This window comes from Bombina bombina, chromosome 4 (assembly GCF_027579735.1).
Source record: "Bombina bombina isolate aBomBom1 chromosome 4, aBomBom1.pri, whole genome shotgun sequence".
Taxonomy (NCBI): Eukaryota; Metazoa; Chordata; class Amphibia; order Anura; family Bombinatoridae; genus Bombina; species Bombina bombina.
In genome coordinates this window covers 166,032,375-166,054,328 of record NC_069502.1, presented here as the reverse complement: position 1 = coordinate 166,054,328, position 21,954 = coordinate 166,032,375, and positions in this window count along the sequence as shown.

Genomic DNA, 21,954 nt, shown 5'->3' with positions numbered 1-21,954 from the left:
CGTCACATTGATCTCCACTGCCTGTGCCCAATCATCTCTCCAGTCGCTAGACAGGCTGTTCACAATATAATTCTTAGCGCATGCGCAATTCTCCTCATTTCCGACGATACTACCAACCAATAAGAAGCCTTAAAATACGGAGACCACTTTGCGCGTGCACGCTCTATTTCACGCATGCGTCTAATGTCATTATTCACACGGCACTTTCTGAACATATCATCTCATAAAAGTGACACATGATTTACGGGCTGCCCAAAGTAGGTCATGATATTGGATCATTATTAAATGGATCATAGTAATCCAATCTATGTATATTGTTTGACAATGCATTGATACAGTATCTTGTGTATTCACTGACTAAGCATGGTAATAGGATCTTACAAACCAAAAACATATTACGACACAACAGTGACACTGGATAATGGGTTTGATCATCATTATCTATGTTTATGGGATCATTGTTTTCTTTATCCGATTAATAACAAAAATCTACATGTAATGACACGGCATAGATAATGAAAATTGTTTATACAAAGAATTTCTTGTAATCTGATCGATGTTATTTTTATTGGTAATCTAACACCCATTTACATTTAATGACACAGTAGTCACACATGATTATGGGTATGGTTATATTATCATTTTTATCTTTATCAGTATAATAACACCCCTCTACAATGACATTGCATAGACACAGGATAAAGGTGATAGCCATATTATTTTTCTTAAAATGAAAAAAAATGGTATCTGTTTATTTTTAATGACATCCATCAAAATTTTACGTCAATACATTGACACATAATTAATTATAAATAACGATTATGTCTAATGATGAGATCAATGTTATCGTCATCAGTATAATAACACCCATCTACAAACAATGACACTGCATTGACACTGTATCATGTCGATATCCATATTATGAGTGGTTATTCAAGTTTTTATATATGTATTAGTATAATAAAAGACATTGACAACTAAATTATCTCATTACTCTGTAGTTACACTGGATCATGGGAATAGCCATAGTATTTCTGCTAATTGCATGAGTGGTATTTGTATCTTTTGCACGTAATCCATCTACATATATTGACACTGCAGTGACACTGTATCATGTGGATATCCATAGTATGTATGATTATAGGTTCAATGTTATCTTTAACTGTATAATTTATATATTCTACACATAATGACACTGCTGTGACAATAAATAAAGGTGATAGCACTATGATGTCTGCTTATAGTGTATTTGCTATCTGTATCAGTATAATAACATCCATCTACATATAATGACAATGTCTTTACACTGGATCATGATTATAGACAGCCTATGTCTGTTTATCGTTTCATTGCTATCAATCTCAGAGTAATAACATCAATCAACAGTAAATGACAGTTCATTTACATAGAATCATGATGATCTCTATATTAGTTATTGTAAGATGACCATTGATATATGTATCATTATAATAACAGCCATCTACAATTAAATAAGCTGCATTTACACTGTATCATGTTGATAACCTGAGTATGTATGGTTATCTGATCATTGCTATCTTTATCTGTATAATAACATATATATACATATAATAATACCACAGTCATACCTGATCATGTTGATAGCCATAATAGGTCCGATTATAGGATCAGTGGTATGTTTAGCTTTATATTAACACCCATATACAAATAATTTAATCCCATTGAGCCTATTTTTTTTTATTTACATTGGATGGCTGTTAATTTCATTTGAGTTATCGTTAACACTAATATGACAAACATATACATATAATGATACTTTAGTAATAATGTGAAATTGATTTATACTGATAGTGGATGGTAATATGTTCAGTGTAAGCATCATCAGTATAATATAAAAAATAAATAGGTTACCACATATTTATAACACTGGTACATGTGTATGGCCATAAGACTGTTGTTTCTGTCACTAGTGGTATGAGGCTAATTATAATAACACATAAATTATTTAAATATAAAATATATTTATATATATAAACATGTATATATAAATTTCAATTATAAATAATATAAATATTCTTTTTATCAAAATACATAGAGATGTCTATCTTAAAATTATACATAAATATGTATATGTATTTTACTGATTAATATATATTTATTAATAAATATTTTTTCATTGTTAATGTTTTTTAATAGGATTATAAAAATGTCTTCAAATGAACAAGAATATACAAGAACTTTTAGGGATTTGGATGAGTCAGAGGTATCACAAATGGTAAGTTCACAAAAATATATTACATTTTATATCTCAATTGTTTTTAATTTCTATACATATTTATTTTGCAAATCAAATTAAATGATCTGACAAGCTTATTTATTACAAAAAACTGTATTTATTGAAATATTTTAATATTTTATTATCTATGTAAATTTTTTATATTCTTTTTTTAATGTATTCATATATACATATATAAATTTAATATCTAACTTTAAAGTGATAATCAACAACAAATTTTTTTTTTTTTTTTTTACAAAGATAGATAATCACTTTATTACACATTCCCCCTTTTGGAAAAACAAACACTGTTATTTTAATACATTATTTACTTTTGTGACTAACTATTAGCTAAGCCTCGTCTGACCTCACATAATCACATGACTTTTAGTTATTATCTATTGACTTGCATTTTAGCCAATTACTGCAGTGTCAGCCACTAGCCACGAGCGTGATCACAATGCTATCTATATGGCCTACATGAGCTTGCTCTCCCCTGGTGTGAAAAATAAATAAAATAGAGGCGTCCTTCAAAGGCTTTGAAATTATCATATGTGACTCCCTAGGTTTGCTTTCAACTATAATACCAAGAGAACACAGCAAAAATGTTGATAAAACTAAATTGCAAACTTGTTTAAAATTACATGCCCTATTTGAAAAAGGAAAGTTATTTTTGTACTTGACTTTCCCTTTAATTCAATCAATATTGTTTTATTTCAATTATTCAGTTTTTTTTTTTTCGGAAATAAATTTTTATTTTGGATCTTAATTAATAAGATTTAAAATATTAGATCTATATTTAATAAGTTATCTATTTTATTCTATATAACTATATTGATTTAAAATTTTTTTTTTTTTTTTTTTTTTAAATAGATGCAAATTTTAATGGAAGAAAGAAACAGTGAGCCTTTGTTTTTCGATGCTACCCAGACTCATTTATGGGACCCAATAAGAAACACTGAGGATTTACTATCAGAATCTGATTCACAGCAAACTCCAAATGAAGATCCAAATTTATATAGGCTTGAAAATATGACATGGTGTGTGTGTGGAAATTGTGAACTAATGCCAAGTGTGATAGAGTCATATTGCTGCAGAGAATTGGATATAATAACTACAAATATTCCTGATGGAGCATCATGTGTTTGTGAGGCAACCTTTGTTAAAGATACATTGACGAGTCGTGATTATGTTTTCCACACAAAAGGGATGATATCCAGTTATGATCCAATGAATTTTTATGGTTTTGTTCAACTCAGTGAAAGGTAATTAATTTTTTTCATAAATAATTTATATTACTGAATATGAACATCTTATCTATAAATTTTTATATATATATATATATATATATATATATATATATATATATAGAGAGAGAGAGAGAGAGAGAGAGAGATAGAGAGAGATAGATATAAATATATATATACATATATAAAAATATATATATATATATTTATATATGTTTATTGATTTTATATATTTTTATATAAACAATATATATATATATATATATTTTGTATAATATATATATTTATATATAAGATTAAATAAGCAAGAGATTTATTGAAAAATATATTATCTTTAATAAAATATATATATGTTGATATATATCTATCTATATATATATATATATATATATATATATAGAGAGAGAGAGAGAGAGAGAGAGAGAGATTTATATATATATATATATATAATAATTAAATAATTAGTACATGCATGTATATTATTTATTTTCTAAAACAAAAATTTATTATTTTTTTTTTAGGGAATGTAGAAAAATTTCTTATAGGGGATTCACTGTATGGATTCATGGATTTCTAGGACCAAAAAATCGGAAACCGATTCCTTCTTGTGTTGTAAATACAATACGAAAAGCTTTCCCAGCACCGGATAACCTATACGTGGGATTCCACTATGCTAATGAAGATGGACCAGCTCTTGAAATGTTGCTGTATTAGTCAATAGTGTTTAATTATAAACAATTGTTATTAGACAATGTTTATATCGTTATGTTCAATTGTAAAGTTTAATTGTTTATTTTATTGAAATAATTGATAACATTTCATTTTTATTATTTAATTTTTCTTTTATATTTAAAAGTGAATATGTGAACAATCACAATATATTTTATTTATTTTATTTATATATTTCGAAATTTTTTATTTTATAATGGAGAAATGATTGTTACACATGTCTATTGAAAGTTTACTTGATATTAATATATAATATTTTTTTTTTTGTTTTATTGTTAAATTTAATTAAATTATTAGATACTGTTATAATTATATGTTCTGTATTGCGATGTATGTTTGTTTATTTACGTTATTTTCAATTTTTTAAAAAATAAAAAAAAAGGTCATTTATTTCATTTCAAAATAAATGCAAACATCTTATTCAAAAATTTTAATATTGTATTTATTCACCCAATTTTTTTTTTTTTATTATTAACATCTTGTAATTTGAGTATTGTACGTTTAAAACGTATTCCAAACAAAATCAATATCGAACACCTTGCAAACATTTGAACAATTACTTACAATCAAAACATTGTTTTAAATTATTAGAACGAATTATCATAAATTTAACAATTTTGAGAGTACATCGGCTTGTCAAGTAAAGAAAGTAATTACTTTTTTGATTTAAAAAATCTTGAACTTAATTTTTGAAATAAAATTTTTTTGCATGGTCGAGGAGTGGAAGCAATGTTTGCTGGTAATGTAGGATTTCTGGCTTGCCAACTTGAGTTAATTTCACCTCTGATTAAACGGATAACATCTTCCATAATTTTATAAACGTGTGTCATGTTCATCTCCTCATATACCGGTCGAAGTTTCCAATCCTTTTTGCTTTTTGGGTAAAATGGAGTGAAACGCAGCTCTCCAAAAGAATCACTGAATTCAGTTTCACACTTCACTGTTGCTTGCAATCGAATAGCATTGTTATTGTGTGCTAAAATTGCTAGTTTGGTACGTGCCTCCATTGCATCCATTTGAAAATGAATGCGTTTCGGACGGTATTTTAGAACTAGACTGTGGAACACCTCTAAGCTGCCAGTGTGACAGAATAGCCTTAAGTGTTTTGCATCCTTGTCGATCTGTGGGTTGCATACGATTTTCTGAAGTTCGATAAAAGAATTGGATTGTTTTGTCAACCATTTTCTCTGCCTTTGTTCATCCTCTTTGAGTTTGTTATGGTTGCAAGCTTCAATATGTATTCCATCTTCCCATTCATGAATATCAATTATATGATATAGCAATGACTTCCAAATTTCTAACAGTTTTTCCTCATTTCCATCACAAACCATACTTGCTGTCCACAAATGGTTAACAATGGCAGAAATCCACGGACTCAATTCAGAACAAGACTTTTTCCTACTAATAGCATGTATTTTTTTCCGTAGATTCTTGGAATAATGCCAAATGTCATGTTGATGGGCAATATTTTTATATTCTTCTCTTAGTATTTTTTTAATACTAACATGTCTGTCGGTAGCTACAACAACTGGCATTATACCTTCATCAATTATGAAATCTAAGCAACGTCGGAATGCCTTTGACTCCATGGCGACTGAGGATGAGGTTTCAGTTACTTGAGTAATATTAAAATCCAAAATTTTTCTAGATTTGGCCTCCATAACAGTGTACGTGCAGTACTTGGCTGAAAAGCCTGGGCTGTCGCATTGCCCGTCCCCTGTTATGGTGACTGGATTTCCCTTCATTGACTCTATAATTGATTGCTGTTCCATTTTCCAGTGTTTGTCAATAGTAGGGAAAAGATAAGTCCTTTGATATTTGAAATAAGTTTGTTTACTGATGAACTGTAATCCCATATATTTGGATAATTCCTGAATTTTCTTATATTGGTTACCACTAAATAATATTGCTGAACAACAAAGAATGTTTCCTGTCGGCATCTGTCCAATTGTGGGCTGACTCTGCCATAAAGCACCATTATGACCGTCCTCACACTCTCCTGTTACTATCAGTAATGTTCCGACTGTTCGTTTATGAACAGTCATCATTGGTGCAGTACAGTTTGACATCCAACGGCATGGTAATTTTTTTAAAATTTCTTCTAAACAAGATTCAAAAACGATATATTTTTTTTCTTGAACAATCTCTTCTGGACTTTCATTTTCAAGCAAAGAATATTCCTCTTCAGATTCTACAAACGAACTTGGCAAAAATGTTGAATCATCACGGTCAACCTCAATACTCTGGATATCAGATATATCATTTTTTTCTAATGCAGATAAATCAATGCTGTCTATATATTCTTCTGCAACTTCTTTTGAAATGTAAGGGTCTATTGTTTGAGTCGCTATCTCTATTTTGTTTTCTTTTAAAGTATCACAGTTACTAATATTTTCAAAGGAATGGGATAGTTGGAATGATATTGAGTTTGTCAATGAGGAACTTTGATCGTCTGTTACATTGCCCATTGTCCAAGTATATTTATCTGCAGATTTATTGATATCGGCAGATGAAGTAGACTGATTTTTCATATATATATTTTTGGAAGTTTGAGTTTTTGCAGTTAAAGTGGAATGGAATGGGTTGAAGACAGTGAATTTATCAACATATCTCTTTATTTCAGTATTGGTTGAATTATCAATCATTTCTTTATCAATTGAATCTCCACAAACTCTACAAAGATTTTTTTTAATTTCTTTAGTAGATGATTTAACATTTTCATTAATTAATAATGAGTCTTCAGTTTCTTCAATTCTTCTTTTTTTGGTTGGTACTGGTAATGCAATGTATTTTTTTACACTGTAATCGATTGGTGCCACATAGTTAGAGGTACTGCCAGTAGATGTGGATGGAATATTTGAAGTAGTACTAATTGTATAAAATCTAGTCGGTATTGCATTATCTTTAAGATACTTACGCACACCGTGGGTGTAATAAGCATCTGGCAAAAAATGTAGAGAACACATCCGATGTCGATGAGATTTAATAGTGGAGTAAATTTTTTGTACCATTTCTTCTAAGTTTAATTCATATTGCTTGGTCTGACTAAGCCAAAGTCTGATTCGATCCACATTATTTGGAAAAACATGTAAAGATACCGAAGGGTTTGATTGTCCCTTTCGGTTTGTGCTAGGGCATCCGTCCACTATGCAATCTGGCATTATAATTTTTTTGTTTTCTGTTAGCATAAAAAAAAAAAAAATTATAAAATTATTTTTTTTTTAATATATAAATGTTATGAATTATAATAATACATATATTAACAATAAAATTTAAATTATTATTTTATACAAAAAGAAAATTTTATTATTTCAATATTTTTAAAAAATTAAAGAAAAAATTAAAAAAAAAAAAAAAATTGGTGAGAGAGAGAGGAGAGAAAGAGGGGTGAGAGAAAGAGAGATGGTGGAATAATGGTGGAGTAAATTTGAAAGAGAAAGAGCGTTGGTGGAGAAAAAAAAGAGTGAAAGAGAGGTGAGACGGAGAGAGAGAGAGGGGAGATGGAGAGAGAGAGAGAGAGAGAGAGAATGGCCGATAGAGAGATGTGAAATAGAGGGAGACAAAGAGGGTGGAGAGAGAGAGAAAAGTGGAGAGAGAGATAGAGAGATGGAATATAGAGAGAGGGGACATAGAGAAAGTTTAAGAGAGATAGAAGAGAAAGAGAGGGGAGAAAGAGAGAGGTGAAGAGAGAGTTGGAGAAAGGGAAGAGAGAAGTTAAAATATAGACTGTTTAAGAGAGTGAAAAGATAGAGTTTAGACAGAGAGAAAGAGGGGGAAGAGATCTGTAGAGAGTGAAGAGAGAGATGGGAAAGAAAGAATTTTTGATATATAGAGAAAAAAAAAAGAGAGGGGATATAGAGAGAGAGAGGAGAGAGGGAGCCAGGAGAAAGATAGAGGATTTAAAAATGAAACATATAGAGATGATAGAAATAGATATAGAGAACTGTGAAAAGAGAAATAAATAGTTGAGAAAAAAAGAGGGGATTGATAAAGAGAAAGGGGAAATATAAATAGATAGGGGGGATAGAGAGAGAGAGGGGATAGAGAAAAGTGAGAGACAAATGAGAGAGAGAGGGGAGAGAGAAAAAGAGTGGGTAGTGACAAAAAGAGGGAGGATAGAGAGGAAGAGATAGGGGAGCAAGAGATAGAGAGTGGAGAGAGACAGTGGATAAAGACAGGGCAGAGGGAGTGAGAGAGAGAGAGGGAGATAGAGAGATGTGAAAACAAAAATAGAGAGAGAACATGGAGAGAGATAGAGAAGGGAATAGAGAGGTGGAGATAGGGAAGAGAGAGAAAAGGGAACAGAGAGAGAGTATGAGAGAGACAATAGAAAGAGAGGTGAAGAACAAAATAGAGGGGAGATAGATAGAGAGTAGAAATAGAGACAGGGAGAGGGATAGAGAGAGGGGAGAGATAGAAAGAGAGAAGGGAAAAGAGTAATAGATAGTGGAGCAAGAGCGAGAAAAAAAAAGGAAAATAGAAAGAGATAGGGAAACGAGAGAGAGAGGGGATATAGAGAGGTGAGAGAGAGAGAGGAGAGAGATAGAGTAGTAAGTGAGAGTGAAGAGAGAGAGAGAGGGTAGAGATAGAAAGAGAGAAGGGAAAAGACAAATCAATATTGGAGCGAGAAAGAGTGAGATGAAATAGAGATTGAGAAATGGGAGATAGAAAGAGATAGGGGATAAAGAAAAAGGGAGAGGACTGAGACACTGTAGAGAAAGAGAGAGAGAAGGGGATAGAGTAATTGGAGATTTAGATAGAGATAGGGGGATTGATAGAGGGGAGATGGAGAGAGAAAGGGGGATAGACAGAGGGGAGATGGAGAGAGAGATGTTAGGAGGAGAGCGGTGAGATGGAGATACAAAGAGTGTGTTATATAGAATAGAGAGGGGGATAGAGATAGATAGAGAATGGGTTAAAAAGAGAGAGGGGGTAGAAAGATTTTGAGAGAGGGAAGAGAGAGAGAGGAGATAGAGATAAATTTAGAGAGAAAAGAAAGAGAGAGAGGGGAGAGAGAGGGTAGAGAGAATGAGATAGAGAGAGGAGATAAAGAGGGTAGAGAGAAATAGATTAGAGAGATAGGGGAGAAGGAGAGAGAGAGAGAGTGTAGAGAGAAAGATAGAGGGGTGAGAGAGAAAGAGAGAGGGGAGAGATAAAAAGATAGAAAGTAGAGAAATAAAAATATGTTAGCTAGAGATAGAGAGTGTAGAGAGACGGCAGAGACAGGGGCGATAGAGAGAGACTGGTTGATAGAGAGAGAGATGGGGGGGGAGAGAGAGAGGGTGGAGAAAGAGATAGAGAGAAAGAGAGACAGAGAGAGAGAGTAGAGCGAGAGAGGGGAGATGGAGAGAGAGAGGGGAGAAGGAGAGAGAGAGAAAGGAAAGAGAGAGAAAGAGAGATGGAAGATACAGAGATAGTGGAGATATATAGAGAGAGAGGTTAGATAGAGAGGGGGAAATAGAGCGCAAAAGAAAGTTGGAAAGAGAGGGGGGAAAAATGGTGCACAAATGAGATGGGTGAGAGAGATATTTGAAAATATAGGGGAGAGAGAGCGCAAAAGAGATGGGGATAGAGAGAGAAAGATTAAGAGAGTGGTATGGATAGAAAGCAATGGGAGGTACCACAGCATTAAAAATAAAAGTAAAGTCTGAAAGGGCTTTGGGACTATTGTAATATTACTTTATTTCATGAATATTTTATTTAAAATCATTTATTTCCAATTATATATATATATATATATATATATATATATATATATATATATATATATATATATATGTATATATATATAAATATATATATATTTTAATATATTATTCATATGTAACAAAGAATATATTTCTATCTATCAATTTATATAGATATCGATAAATATATAAATATATATATCGAATTATATATATATATATATATATATATATCTATCTATCTCTGAATCTATTTATAAGTAAATATATCTCTATATATGTATTCAAATATATATATAGATATAGAGAAATATAAAAATATATATATATATATAGAGATATATATATATATATATATATATATATATATAAACACTGAGAAATCTATTGAAATATCAAAGTAAGAATGAATTTGACTATAGAATTATTATCAATAATTATATAACATCAAAATATAATTAGAATAAGATATCGATTCTGGAAATATAATAAATTTCAATAGAAACATAGTATTTATATGATTTAGAAATAAAAAGATTTAGTTAGATTTCATGTATAACGTTGTTATAAAAACGTTTATCATTCGTTTTAGATAGAGAATTGATGATAATTATATACTAATACATAATTGATAATATTACAACATTTTCATTGTTTATTATAGATAAACATAAATTTAATTATGGCCAATAATAACCTTTATGGAGATCGCTCTAACAACCGAGACACAGGAAATAAGTGCGCGTTACAAATATGACAAGTAGACATTGACTGTCACGAGTCAATGTTTACGTAAGGGAAACAAATGCGCATGCGTTAGTTAAATTACTTTCATGAACGAGCACTACGGATGACGTTAGTAGAGGGAGGAGAGAGGAGGAAATAGAAAGTTTTGTTACGGACATGTAAGAGGGGCGGAGAGATGCGGGGAGCTGCGTTGCAAACATGAGAAACAAATAAGAGAAATAATAGTGATAATTTACATTTGGAAATTAAAAAAAAATTATGCGGTTTGACAATACATAACATTAACAATGATAAGATATAATTTACAAGTAAAAGAGCTTACCATCACTTTAAGTTTTAATATTATATACCCACTGAATAGCCACTTATACTAGTCTCCCTTTGCGAGTGCTCTACTTTCTGTTCGCTTGTCTCCTATTTTTTCTACATTTACTTAAACAGTGAGCACCCTCCCCTGGTATTACTAGTCTATACTTCATTATATCAGATATTAGTATTATTGTCCCCAATTTGGGTGACTACTTTTATTGCTTAAATTGTGGTAAGCTAATACTTGACAGGGAATCATTAAATACAACTTCCCTTACCACTATCCCTATCTTTATTATATAACATATTGTTTTTGCTGTTTATGACAGTTTTTTCTTTGGGATATTTACTATTACGTACATTGGGCATACCTAAGTATGACGTCCTCAAGTTTGTCACAAGAATTTAGGAACAGACAGGAACAACGAATGCGAGATATTGATAAAACTTTCGCTTCTTTTTGTGATAATGACACTCCTACACCTACTGAAATTAACAATTGGGAAGAGGGACTAAAAACCCTAAGCTATCTCATTAAAAAACATACAAGGTCCTTCTGGAACAAGAGTTCCTATGACAAATACCTAGCACGACATATAATACCTAGGGGCTTACGGTCCGTTTATTTCCTAGCTTCTCATTCCACATTGACTCTTATAAAGATAGATGGGAGCAAGCCCTTATAAACTGTTCAGAGGTTCTGGTAGCAATCTTGTCTGATTATGAGACCGAAGTAATGTCCGAATTAGACACAGAAATTAATGATTTTAACATTAAACTACAGAAATTTGAGAATCTAGACAATTTTAAGAAGGCATATAAAGAAATGCGGGATGAACTAGACAATAAAGAAAAAGATATTATTCAGACCAAGTGCTCAAAAATGAAACGAGACTTAAAAGATTTTGAGAAGGGAAAAATATTTACTTGGGATGAAAAACAAGCTAAACGGAGACCCATAAACAGTCTACCGCCATCCCTAAGTACTAATCAATCAGACTGTGAATCCTCTGCAGTTGAAGACAGTGACTCTGAGAATATACTGACTCAAACTAGATCGAACAGGTTTTTAGGGAGAGGTACAGATTACCTCGAGAAGGCCATAAAAGACAAACCAGAAGGGGCAGAGGCCAAAGGGGGAACCAGGAATTTAAGGGACAGAGCCAAATGGGGGTACAGGACGGACGGTTACAGGAGGAGAGACGATTGGGGCAAGAGACCGAAATGGTAGTTGATAGCTCTGACCGACTGCAGATAATTAATCTCTCTAACCGAATTTTGACCCCAATACATGAACAAATTCTATCAAAAGGACTATCATTTTCCCCCACTCCTAACCTTGACAAGTTTGAATTAATAAAAGATCTGTATCTTTTTTGTAGAAAACTTGCCCTTAAAAAAATGTATACCAATCACGATGATAATCTGACTGACGAATTAAAAACACTTGACACACTCATTGAGTTATGGAATGAGAATGAAGAAGAAAATTCTACTGAAACTGAAATCTTTTTGGATAAAAAGATTAAACTCAAATCTCAATATATGCCTCCTCTAAACAAGATCCCTCAAATCGATGTATTCCTCAAAATGGTCATGTCTGATTTTTTAAAAATAAGAGAAACTGGCAAAGCCAATGTAAGCAAGGAAGAATTACAAGCACTCCAAGAGATAAATTCTTGGGAAGACATTCGGACAAGGGAGGAAACATAGTAATCTGGGATAAGGAAGACTATATCCTTGAGGCTAAGAGACAATTGAGTGATAAAAAAGTGTTATAAACAACTATTCTCAAATCCTACGGCACAATTTTTGAATGAATATAATGTCTTAATCAATAATGCTAAATTGAATGATTTAATCAGTCAAAAAGAACACCGTTTCCTTCAGGTCAAAACACTAAAAATTGCCACCTTGTACCTTCTTCCCAAAATACATAAAAATGACAAAAAACCACCTGGTAGACCTATCGTGTCTAGTATTAACAGTCTGTGTGAATCAGCAAGTAGATTCCTAGACTTGTATTTAAGGGATATTGTCTGGTCTCTCCCTTCTTTCACCAGGGACACGATGGACATCTTAAGTAAGATTAATGAAATATCAGTGGATAAAGATGCCCTTCTAATCACATGTGATGTAGAATCACTTTATACGTCAATCAAACACAATTTTGGATGTGAAGCGGTGAGATATTTCCTTAGTATGCAGTCATCCGACAAAACAGAGAGAAACAACTTTATTCTTGAACTATTAAACTTTGTGTTGAAACACAATTATTTTGTTTTCAACGACAAGTTTGACCTGCAAATACAAGGCACCGCCATGGGGTCATCATGTGCACCCACCTACGCTAACATATATTCAGGGTGGTGGGAGAGAGAATATGTATTTTGTGAGAGCATGACTAGATTTACTACACATATTAACTTACGGTGTAGATATATAGATGACCTATTTATTATATGGATGGGTAAAAATCTTAAATACCAATGTTATGAATCTGAAATTGACATATTATTTAAGTAAAGAAAAGGTTGAATTCTTGGATGTGACCATATTCAAAGATGCAAATAATGTGTTAAAATCTGACCTATATAGGAAGAATACAGCAACTAACTCCACTTTGCATTACAACAGTTGCCATACAACTCAGACCAAACGAGCTATCACCACTGGGGAATTTCTCAGACTGAGACAAAACTGTACAGACTACTCGACTTTTAATCAAAGAGCTAAAGAGCTGACATCCCGACTCAAAGATAGAGGATACACTCGGGGAGTGATAAGAAGAGCCTATCAAAGAGCACGGAGAACAAAGATGGATGAGCTGTTAGTGCCTAAATGAAAACCTGAGAATGCATACAATGAAGTGAGATTTGTGACTGGTTGCAATGCGGAACATCAAACTATAACGAATATACTTAATAAACATTGTAACATCCTTAGGTCTGACAAATACCTTTGTACGGTAATTGGTGACAGGATAAGTACGAGTTGGAAAAGAGCTCCAACCATAGGAAACAAACTTGTGAAAAGTCACTTTCTGAGGAAAAATCCAAGTACAAAAAATATTTGCGGAACGTACACTTGCGGTGCATGTAGTTTCTGCAAGTACATACACAATGAACGTGAATTTACCACAATTACTGGCTGTGTTAAAAGAATGCTCGGATTCGCTAACTGCAAGACACAAAAATGTTGTATACTGTCTTTCATGTGTCTGTGGGAAGAAGTATATAGGTATAACCACACGCGAATTACGTACGAGATTAGGAGAACATGTAAACAGCATCAAAAATTGCCAAAAAGACAAAGAAAAGAACAAGAACCTTACCCCTGTTGCAAAACACTATTTAAAAAGACATGCAACAAAACCGGATTTAAAGGCATGCCGCATGTGTCTTACAAGTTATTAAACCGGGTATCAGAGGTGGGGACATAGAAACAATGTTACTGCAGGCGGAATGCAGGTGGATTTTCTGGTTGAATACTCTAATACCAAATGGCCTAAATGAACAAGATGGATATAATTCCTATCTATAATACTTTGTGCATATATATGGTCCTGATCAGAACATCTTATACGGACAGTCTAAGTTATTTACATCAAATATAAGAGATACAATGGCATATACAGAATCAGTTTCCATCTAATTGATTCACTATGTATTTTATTATGCATCTTTATTTACTCTTTGATGAAATGAAGTATAAGTTCTTGTTCTTCATAAAAAGACAATCCGTTGAACTAAAGCTTTTATATATTAAAGATCTCTGATTAAGAAAATGATCTTATCTTAAGAGGGCCAGATATTAATTTCTGGTTTCTTTCATTGTAATTGGCTTGATTCTTCTCTATATATATATTTGTATGGCCATAATTGTGGCAGCTATACATTTGATTTCTCTTATGAACACGTATCACTACCTAATTATAAATATACTATGTCATGTCAGGGGTCTATTTATCATCTCTATCAACTAATTTATATTAATATTTGTAAATTGAATGATATGTTGAATTTACCATCATTCTAACTAATGATGATATTTTGCTCTTCAACAAAGGATAATCTATTGAACGATTAAAAATGACAAATCACTTATATCACCTTGTTAATATATATATATATTTTTATTTCTAATGATACACCTAATATCTTTGACTCTGACTATCTTTTACATTGCCATTTGTTATTAACTACTGTATTGATAGATTTACCAACATCGCGCAATGTGATATTCTAATGATCAAATTTGTTTTTGTTTTTTGTTCTTGCAAATGGTTGCGATTCCTCAGTAGGAGGTGAATTGATCTATGTGTAAAGCATTGTTTGAATAATTGGGATTCACTATAATCTTTAAATTTTCATCTCTGATCTGCATGATATGCAAATGTCTGTTTCGTGATTCAATTACACAATGCTCTCTATGGCTTGGAGAGGTTATCATGTTGGTGCACTATGTGTTAATTTTTATTCACATATATTGAGGCAATAGAGAACATAAACAGACACCTTTCCTTTAGATACGTATTCCCACCTATTGAAAACCTGTGGCAGCTATACATTTGATTTCTCTTATGAACACATATCACTACCTAATTATAAATATACTATGTCATGTCAGGGGTCTATTTATCATCTCTATCAACTAATTTATATTAATATTTGTGAATTGAATGATATGTTGAATTTACCATCATTCTAACTAATGATGATATTTTGCTCTTCAACAAAGGATAATCTATTGAACGATTAAAAATGACAAATCACTTATATCACCTTGTTAATATATATATATTTTTATTTTTAATGATTTGAATAGTGACATGATGTGAAGAGTATAATCATTTGAGATTAAAAATTATCCGCTTGTGACTGAAATTGAATCCCCATAGAATCATAATCATTTGAGATTATAAAATGCTCCGTTTGTGACTGAAATAGAATCTCATTCCTATTACTATGTTTACAGTGTCTGATGTCAACCATGAATATACATAACACTAGAGAGCATATATGCTCCGCTTTCCGTTTTTGACAATCCGTTTTTGACAATTCCTTTGACACTTGTTTTGTTTTGTTGTAAGACCCACAGCCGCTCCCCCTATAAACTGTAATTCGTCTCTGTTCCTGGTCATGTGACATTAACTGACCAATTATGGGAGGACACTCTCTATTGGTTCACACGGAGGTGTGAACTATCTACACGATTTGATTGGCTACTTGCCCTATATATGCTATGTGGCTACAGCCAGTCCGGTTAGCCTTTGAGAAAGCCAAGCCAGGCGAAATGTACATCAGGCACTCTTCCTACGGCTGTATCAACCACTAAGTGTAACTATGCAAGTCACATTTCACTAGTCAATGTGTTTATTATAACATATCTATAGAATCATATTACCTTTCATTGATCATATTTTTGGTTTAAATTGTGTTTGTGAACACTTCACTCTTGCCTATACAAATGGGTCTGTGTAATATGCTGGATGTATGGACTATGTGAATCTTGCTACCTACACTTCCCCTCTTAGTCACTATACTAATTTTGTCATAGGGAATAGTTTGGACAGACCTACACCGGTCCAGTATTGCACTAGATAGTATAATTTTGTTTGAGGTCAATCCTCTTTTTTAGATAGATTTTGGTGCAATCCCTGAACCATTTTTTGGTGTATATCTGCCTAAAAATCCCTCCTACTCTATTCTGAGTTTCTATGGTATACATTCTGGGGTCATTGTGGATATACAGCCGTTTATTATTTGTTTGTGTTTTAATCTAAGTATTAATCACTACTTATATAGTAGTTTTTTATCATTTTTTTTTTGAATAATAAATGTTAAGTTTTAATATTATATACCCACTGAATAGCCACTTATACTATGTCTAAGTCCCCCTAAGAGTAACCCCCCCCCACCCACCAAACCCCCAAAATAAAAGAACCTAACACTAAAAAACCTAAACTACCCATTGCCCTGAAATGAGGATTTGGGCATTTTTTTTGCCCTTAAAAGGGCATTTAGTTCTTTAACTGCCCATCCTTAATCTAAATAAACAACCCCCCCTCCAAAAAAACCTTTAAAAAACCTAAGTCTAACCCCCAGGTTGGTACTCACCATTCCTGAAGTCCGGCGGAGAAGGTCATGTTCCGGGCAGCGAAGTCTTCTTCCAAGTGGCGACCTCTTCTTTCTTCTTCAAGGAACAATCCGGCGCGGAGCTGAGCTGAAGACCGATGGCCGCGGAGCCAATAGGATGAGAGCTACTGAAATCCTATTGGCTGATTTAAACAGCCAATAAGATTTTAGTAGCTCTCATCCTATTGGCTGATTTGAATTTGAAGAATCAAATCAGCCAATAGGAATTCAAGGGACGCCATCTTTAATCGCGTACCTTGAATTCACTATTCAGAGTACAGCGGCGATCATGTACGAAGAGGATGATCCATGGCTCCGCGGTCACCGGTCTTCAGTTCCAGGGTCGCCAGTCTTCAGTTCCAGGATCGCCGGTCTTCAGTTCCAGGGTTGCCGGTCTTCAGCTCTGCGGTCATCGGTCTTCAGCTCCGCTCCGCGCCAGATGTTCCTGGAAGAAGAAAGAAGACTTCACTGCCTGGAACAGGACCTTCTCTGCCGGACTTCAGGAACGGTGAGTACCAACCTGGGGGTTAGATTCAGGGTTTTTTTTTTTCTTTTTTTTTTTATTTAGATTAAGGTGGACATTTTGTAAAAGAGCTAAATGCCCTTTTAAGGACAATGCCCAACAAATGCCCTTTTCAGGGCAATGGGTAGTTTAGGTTTTTTAGTGTTATTTTTTTTATTTTGGGGGGTTTGGTGGGTGGGTGAGTGGGGGGTTTTACTGTTAGGGGGGACTTTGTGTATTTTTAATGTAAAAGAGCTGATTATCTTAGGGCAATGCCTACTGTTTATCTTGGGGCAATGCCTACCTACTGGTAGTTTATTCTTAAAATAGAGGGTGTTTTTATTTGGGGGGCTTTTTTATTTTCATAGGGATTAGGTTTAATTTTGTAAACTTTGGTAATTTGTTTTTTTATTTTCTGTAATGTTAGACTTTTTTATTTTTTGTAATCTTATTTTTTTTTTGTAACTTTAGTATTATTTAGTTTAGGTAATGTGTGATAATTTAGGGGGCGTTAGGTTAGGGGGCTTAGTAATTTAATTAGTTATTTGCATTGTGGGTTTTGGCGGTTTAAGGGGTTAATAGGTTAATTAGGTTTATTGCGATGTGGGGTTTTGCGGTTTAGGGGTTAATAGGGTAAATAGATTTATTGTGATGTGTGGGTTTTGCGGTTTAGGGGTTAATAGGTTAATTACGTTTATTGCGATGTGGGGGTTTTGCAGTTTAGGGGTTAATAGGGTAATTAGGTTTATTGCGATGTGTGGTGTTTGCGGTTTTACGGGTTAATAGGTTAATTATGTTTATTGTGATGTGGGGGTTTTGCGGTTTAAGGGTTAATAGGGTAATTAGGTTTTTTTGCGATGTGGGGGTTTTGCGGTTTAGGGGTTAATAGGGTAATTAGATTTATTGCGATGTGGGTGGTTGACTGTTAAGGGATTAAGGGGTTAATTACTTTATTATTTTGCGATGTGTGGGTTTGCGGTGTATGTGTTAATACTGTGTGGGAGGTTAATTTTTTTTTTGTTATACTTCGTGCGGGCAATTTTTTATTTTTTTTGTAATGCTCTGTTTGCCTTCGATGCATCCCGGTGGATTCCGAAAATGTCAAGGTGGTGGATTCTTTCACCACCTGCCATTTTCGGAATTCACTACAAACGCAATTATAGTATAGATAATTATTATATATACTATAAAATATACATATATATGCTATGGATATTTTAGAATATTTTAGTGCATCTATAATAATTATTTACATTAATTATTATTATTTTTCAATATTTTATATTTAATAAATACATAACGCACCTTAAGATAACTCATATCGGGTTAGCGTACATGAAGAATTAGTGTACTCCTGTTGGGTTTGCGCATATAAGTCCAACAGAAGTACATTCATTTGTCATGTGCACTAACCAGACATGAGTTATCTTACAGTGCGTTATGTATTTTATTTCATCCCTAACCCTTTACGTGAGTGTGTTAAATTTGATTGCGCTCAAGTGAACGCATTTACTTTCAACTTGTAATACACATGCAAATTAATGTGCCCACGATATTATAATATTGCATGCAAACATTAGCGTGCCACTTAATCTAGCCTTTAATACAACCTTTTACATCAGTAATCGCCTAACACAGGGTGTGTCTAGGCGGCGGTCACAATGACTGGTCACAATTTCAGGTGCTCCTGACAAGATATAGATAATCCAACGGTTATCTCTACAACACCAGACCATCTTGATATAAAATTACTCTCAACAAATGCTCCGAATTCTGAGGATTTTAAAAAAAAGTTTTATTTGGTGTTTTCATGACTGTAGCCTTCTGAACTAGACCGCTGAGGCCCTTGGCAATGGACACACTCCAGCTCTCAGCACCTCCCCCAGCACAATAGTGGGGAACTGCAGTTGTATGACAGCTGTTCTTACATATATACAACCCACATATCTTGAAAGCTTCATCATATCTGTCGGGAGATGTCTTTCAAATGCCATACCAGTTTTTCCACCATTGCGGAGTCACTCACCATTACAGAGTCACTAGACTGATGGGAGGTCCGGATGATGCAGCTCCTAAACAACCATTATGAGGAACTGGAGAGGCTATTTTGCAAAATATTAGCGGCTGCAGAACAGTCCCCAAGAATCCTTATGTGTCTCCCTGATTACCGCAATCAAAGTGAGCTACACGCCACAGCGGACTACCATGCTGCAGAGACTGCAGCAGACAGTTTAGATGCTTGCTAAGAAACGGAGATTTCGCATTCTCTGACTAGTTCACCTATCAAGCTAGCCCCTAGTAATGCACCTATGAATACAGCTTATAAGGGAACTCTGTCAAGTTTTCCACAGGTGACACGGATCAGCTCTCCTGGTAACTATCATACTAAAAGAGTTAGCCTGCAGGGGACATTGAAGATACGGATTCCCACATAACACAGAGGATTCACAATGGCAAGAGGACATTTCTACTACTCTCTGCCTCCAGACTTATACAAGAACCTAATACTCACCCAAAGACTGGTGTCAATGTTTCCTACAAGACAGGCATAGGCTAAAGCCATTTAGTCCAGTGACAGTATACATCAAGGTCCCAAAATGTTGTCGGTTTGGCTCTAAGTTTTGCAAAGCCCCCAGTTACGTGTTATCCATAATATTCTAAGGACTGTTATATTTTAAGGAATGTATGGGACTTATGTTGTGCAATTATTGTCTTTATTTCACCATATAGAGCTTCTAGTTATTTTCTATTAGTTTTCTAGTTAACAATACATTATCTTTACTTTCATATTGTACTATGTTTAATTACTCTAATTCTAAGACAGTGAGAGAGGCTCATAAACTGACCTAATCTCTTTCATGATAATGACAAGGCATAATAACTTCCCTCTACATCTAGATCTGTATAGAAGCCTAATGCTTTTTCAAAGGCTATTGCCTCATGGGACTAAATATCCTTACAGGAGTAGGCTAAAGCCTTTTGACACCATACCAGTTGACTTTAAGTTTTGTAGAGCTCAATGTGCCACCCACCCATAATTAGTGATGTCCCGAACTGTTCGCCCGCGAACGGTTCACAGCGAACATAGCTTGTTCGCGTTCGATCCGCCCCTATGTGTCATCATTGTGGAAACTTTGACCCTTTATGTCACAGCCGCCTGACACATTAGAGCCAATCAACATCAGACACTCCCTCACAGACACTCCCAGCTACTCGGAATCCGCCATTTTAGACTCATAACGACCTTGCTTTTTTAATGAGAGGACGTGTTGTGTTTTTGCTCCTGACATTAATAGGAAAAACATAGCTAGGCTAGTGTATTTACAGTCCAGAAGGACTCCACTCATATCTGCTGCAAGCACAGCACCCCAAAAAGCCCTTTTTAGGGCTATATTTCGTGCCGTTTTTTTTTTATTAGCATTTGCCTGGCTTTCAGCTGTGTGTTTAAGGCTCACAGCATATGCTGTGACTACTGCCACCACTGATATCTCCCTAACAACATTAGTTTAAATTTAACTAACCCAAAAATATAATTATTTTTCTAGTGTAATTTTTTTTCATTTTCTATCAGGCCAGTGTCACACAGCATATACTCTGGTTCATTGCTCTGTGCTAGCCAGCAGCCACCAGTGTTAATATCCGTTTATAACATTATTTTAAATAAAAAAAAAATTAAAAAATATTTTGCTACTGTAATCTAATTACATTTACTATCATGCCTGTGTCTGTCAGGCTCACTCAGCATTAATATACCTATTTTTTTTCAGTCTTTTGGTTAATTGGTCTGTGCCAGGCAGCCACCCAGCACTCATATCTATTCTCCTTCACCTTAATTTTAATATAAAAAAAAAAAAAGTTTAAATTTGTTTGCTAGTGTAATCTAATATAATTTTCTATCCGGCCTGTGTGTTTTGCTGACATAGAGAGCCTACTGTGTTTACTTGCTGCCCTCCCTAGTCTATGAGCCACGACTCATATGTGTTTAACCTTTTTTTAATTTCCCCCCCAAAAAAATAATTTCAATCATTTTTCTAATGTAATCTAATAGTATTTTCTATCAGGTGTGTGTGTATCCGACATACAGAGCCTACTGTTTTTAATAGCTGCCCTTCCAAGGCTATCAGCCACGTCTCATATGTATGTGCTTAACCTTTTTCTTAAAATTTCCAAAAAAAAGTCTTTAAATCATTATGCTAGTGTAATCTAATTGTATTTTCTATCAGGCCTGTGTCTGTCTATCTGACTTACACAGCATACTGTTGTTATAATTGCTGCCCTACGTAGCAGCCAGCCAGTGCGACCACTCATAGAGTCATATGTGCATTGCACTTCTTAACATAAT